We start from the raw sequence: 5,065 nt of genomic DNA on the forward strand, positions 1-5,065 counted from the left end.
ATAAGAGGTGGAAAGGCTGAAAATGTTTCAGAAGAGGTGAATAAGCAGAATTTGGGCAGAAAAGAGGTGAAAACTCTGAATATTTTGCTGAAAAGAGTTCAATCAGTAAAATTTCTTCTGAAAAGAGTTCAATCAGCAGAATTTTGCTGAAAAATGTTTTTTTCTGAAAACAGCAGAAAAAACTGAAAACTTTGCTGAAAAGAGTTGAATGAGCAGAATTCTGCTGAAAAGAGTTCAATGAGCAGAATTCTGCTTTGAATCATCTTTAGATTCATCTTGTGTGGGTCTGCTATCATGTGTCCCATCCTCTTCAGATGCTGCCACCATCTGTTTTCAGAGAAGACAACAATATGTTTGGTCATTTTTGATGGATTGATTGTGGAAGCACTGAAACTGAGGATGAATTTCACATCTCTTTGTGGCACAGGACACCCAGTTTTGTTTTTCATGGCTACCTTAGGAATCCTTTTACGTTCTTGTTCTTCCTCCTCTTCTGAATAGCCTTCAGATTCATCCTGTGTGGGTTTCCAGTCATCTGTCCCATCATCTTCAGATGAGCTCACAGACTGTTATTAGAACAGAAAAATATATATTTTACTCATTTTTCATGGATGTGTGGAAACAAAACACTTACATCTTTAACTGCAGGAGAAGAAACTCTGCTGGATTTTTCCTGCCCACCTTAGGAACCCATTCCCTCGCTTCATCCTCCTCCTCTTCTGGATTGTCTTCTTGTGTGAGTTTCCCCACATCTGTCCTATCATTTTTGTAAAAGACCACCATCTGATTTTAGAAAAGTAAAAGTAAAAAGGTAAAAGATTAGTAATCAGTGAAAACACTAAAAACAAGCACAAGAACATACATTACATACTTTTCTCTTGCGCAACTGGTATGTCACTTTTTGTAGATGCTCCACCCCCTTTTTCAAATCCTGTTTAGTTTCTCTTATTGTGGCTCCGGCACTACAGGCAACCTCACCCTGACCTGGGCTCACCATCTGTTTATGGTACAAATTAAATATGTTTTGTTCATGATGGAGTAAATGATTATATATGAAAGAAGTGCAACCAATCAAAACTCTTACCAAGGGAATCAGGGCACACATACCTTGTTACTGCTACACTGGAAGAGCGTTCTGTCTAAAAGCTCCTCTGTTCCTGATGACTGCTGCTCTTCCTTGTCAGATCCTTCACTGTCCTCGTCCTGCACAGATCCTCTGTCCTCTCTCCTTTTCCTTTTATTTGCTGCATATGTTGCAATTGCATTGGTGGTCAGTGCTCGGCTCTGGAGTGTGTCCTCTGCAGGGTCCTCAGCTGTGCAAAGCAATATTACTAAATATGAATAAATGTAAGTGTATAGATAAATATATGACTTCACTTTAGCTTATTTAAATAACCTTGATAAAATCTTTTGGCTGTGATGGCATCATGGCACATAAATGTTGCCACTCTGTCGTAAGATTTACGTCCCAACTGTCGCTTGGCCTGAAAGAATAATGTTTTAAAAAGAAACCACATGAATAAAACCCATGACACTTTAACCTACTTCATTGTGTGTCAAAAAATAAAAATGAAAAGTTTTCTCACATAAGTGCTACAGGAGGAACGTAGCATGTTGAAGGTGGGGGCAATCCCCAGATTCATCATCTCCCAGGCTGCCTTGAAAAATACCGGTAGTCTATGAAGAACACCTCCACTAGAACTGTGGAAAAAAGTCGGTGCCTCCGAACCGCCTTCAACATACTCTCTGATATGATTGTAACGCTGCAACCAGGTATACTCATTCTTGTACAGGGGGACAGCTGCTTGCCCATGATATCTTTGAGTTTTGTGCTGTTTAACCTAATACATGAAAAGACATGTTTATTCAGCTGAATAAAAAAATGTCTATGTATACTTAGATTTATATCGTTTTAGTACATACACGGATGATGCGGGCACCCTGCTTAGCTTTTTCTGCCATTTCAACCTCCTCAGTAGTCATGTTGATGATCACTCCCTTTCGGTGACCAGTTATGGCAATAATATATCCGCCCAACAGTCCAAAAAACAATTTCAATATTGTTCTGCTCTGGGGTTGCTTCTCGAGGTCATCTGTAAAAACACAAAGAGAACACTACATGTATTAATATGCTATGCTAACACATACACTGCATTTACATGTCCAGTCCCTTGTGCAGATTATAGAGGGATTTTACAAGCACCATGTCTCAAGGACCATGCAAGCACCACAAAGTATCAAACAAATTTTCCAGACCAACCATACAAAAAACCCAGTTTCCAATTACAAAACCCTGTAATGTGTCTTAAGATAGAAGATAGAAAGAGATAAAAGTCTCACGCCCCGTGCCGCCTCTACATATAGATAACAAATGCAAATGTGTTTGAGTAGTAGAAATGGCTGTTATAATGGCTGAGTGTGTGTGTGTGTGTGTGTGTGTGTGTGTGCGCGTCTGTGCGTCCAAAATATAACTCTAAATATTGAATGTAAATCTGTTCCAGATACCATAACTTGTAACTTGTTTTACTGAGGGTTAGTTATGCTCAGTTTCTGGCATGTTGAAAATAAATGAAACAAAGGAAAGAAAATGTGTAAGTTAACCAGTGTAATGAATCTGAGAATACAGGGAGTGCAGAATTATTAGGCAAGTTGTATTTTTGAGGAATAATTTTATTATTGAACAACAAACATGTTCTCAATGAACCCAAAAAATTCATTAATATCAAAGCTGAATGTTTTTGGAAGTAGTTTTTAGTTTGTTTTTAGTTTTAGCTATTTTAGGGGGATATCTGTGTGTGCAGGTGACTATTACTGTGCATAATTATTAGGCAACTTAACAAAAAACAAATATATACCCATTTCAATTATTTATTTTTACCAGTGACACCAATATAACATCTCCACATTCACAAATATACATTTCTGACATTCAAAAACAAAACAAAAACAAATCAGCGACCAACATAGCCACCTTTCTTTGCAAGGACACTCAAAAACCTGCCATCCATGGATTCTGTCAGTGTTTTGATCTGTTCACCATCAACATTGCGTGCAGCAGCAACCACAGCCTCCCAGACACTGTTCAGAGAGGTGTACTGTTTTCCCTCCTTGTAAATCTCACATTTGATGATGGACCACAGGTTCTCAATGGGGTTCAGATCAGGTGAACAAGGTGGCCATGTCATTAGTTTTTCTTCTTTTATACCCTTTCTTGCCAGCCACGCTGTGGAGTACTTGGACGCGTGTGATGGAGCATTGTCCTGCATGAAAATCATGTTTTTCTTGAAGGATGCAGACTTCTTCCTGTACCACTGCTTGAAGAAGGTGTCTTCCAGAAACTGGCAGTAGGACTGGGAGTTGAGCTTGACTCCATCCTCAACCCGAAAAGGCCCCACAAGCTCATCTTTGATGATACCAGCCCAAACCAGTACTCCACCTCCACCTTGCTGGCGTCTGAGTCGGACTGGAGCTCTCTGCCCTTTACCAATCTAGCCACGGGCCCATCCATCTGGCCCATCAAGACTCACTTTCATTTCATCAGTCCATAAAACCTTAGAAAAACCAGTCTTGAGATATTTCTTGGCCCACCCTTGACGTTTCAGCTTGTGTGTCTTGTTCAGTGGTGGTCGTCTTTCAGCCTTTCTTACCTTGGCCATGTCTCTGAGTACTGCACACCTTGCGCTTTTGGGCACTCCAGTGATGTTGCAGCTCTGAAATATGGCCAAACTGGTGGCAAGTGGCATCTTGGCAGCTGCACGCTTGACTTTTCTCAGTTCATGGGCAGTTATTTTGTGCCTTGGTTTTTCCACACGCTTCTTGCAACCCTGTTGACTATTTTGAATGAAACGCTTGATTGTTCGATGATCACGCTTCAGAAGCTTTGCAATTTTGAGACTGCTGCATCCCTCTGCAAGATATCTCACTATTCTTGACTTTTCTGAGCCTGTCAAGTCCTTCTTTTGATCCATTTTGCCAAAGGAAAGGACGTTGCCTAATAATTATGTACACCTGATATAGGGTGTTGATGTCATTAGACCACACCCCTTCTCATTACAGAGATGCACATCACCTAATATGCTTAATTGGTAGTAGGCTTTCGAGCCTATACAGCTTGGAGTAAGACAACATGCATGAAGAGGATGATGTAGACAAAATACTCATTTGCCTAATGATTCTGCACTCCCTGTAGAATAACAGTGATTCTAATAACAGGCCTCACAGAGTGTCTGACCTTGGTGTGTGTGTTTCTGTGTGTTGTGTATAATGTGACACAGTGGAGCTAATAATCTCAAAGAATATCTGACAAACAAAATGTATGTTTTCATTAAATCATAAAATAACTAGAGAAATAAATGGTAATTAACTGAGTTTTAAAGCATTCGAATTGGAAAGGGATTAAGTTACAATGGATGTTCTTGTGAAAATGTCCTAAAGACAAATCTAACTGAAGTAGAATCACATAAACTGAATGAAACATGAAGTGATTGAATATGAATTCTCTATGTTAAGAATAACAATGAAAATGTAATGAAGCATTCACAATTTTAAAAGCTACACATTGATAGATAAGGTGTGGGAAGATATGACGTCCAGTAGGAGAAGGGGGGGGGGGGGTGAACAGGTGAGGTGAAGAAGAGATTTTGTGTTTTTCTTTTTTGTCTTCTGCAAGATGAGCAGCCCAAAAGATTGGATCGAAGAGGTTCACAGTTGAAAACCTGTCCAACCTGTGAATTCATTCCTTTTTGTCTGCTCATTGTTGCTGTGTTAGGCGGTTAATTTAGAAGGATTTTGATTTACATCCTTCCTCCAACCTCTCCTCACCAAAGAAAAGAACACACTTAGCATTAGCTTAGAGCATCTTAGTTAGATAAGTAGAGTTTAAGTAATCTGATTATTGTTTTGTGATTATTTTATTTTCCTTATTCTTATTTAATTAAATTTCCTGCAATTAAAGTTTAAATTGTGGACACCTTTTATGAAACAATAAAAGTAAAAGTCTTATTCTTTGTAAGTGCAAATACCTCTTACACTTTATTCTAGCCATAATAATGAAAATTATCTTTAC

General features: G+C 39.0%; 1 long non-coding RNA gene across 1 annotated transcript; it reads right to left on the reverse strand.

The window, feature by feature from the left end:
- Positions 1-227: 227 nt before the first annotated feature.
- LOC146706843 (uncharacterized) lies at positions 228-1,308 on the reverse strand. Its single transcript, XR_014921033.1, has 3 exons — positions 1,108-1,308; positions 872-997; positions 228-783 (listed from the first exon to the last, which is right to left on the reverse strand). It is a non-coding gene; the product is annotated as an uncharacterized LOC146706843 (long non-coding RNA).
- Between the last annotated feature and the right edge of the window lie 3,757 nt (positions 1,309-5,065).

The sequence above is a fragment of the Copadichromis virginalis genome, linkage group LG6 (genome assembly GCF_057382275.1).
Source record: "Copadichromis virginalis isolate Kocher_CV1m ecotype Utaka linkage group LG6, C_Virginalis_male_GT1.1, whole genome shotgun sequence".
NCBI lineage: Eukaryota > Metazoa > Chordata > Actinopteri > Cichliformes > Cichlidae > Copadichromis > Copadichromis virginalis.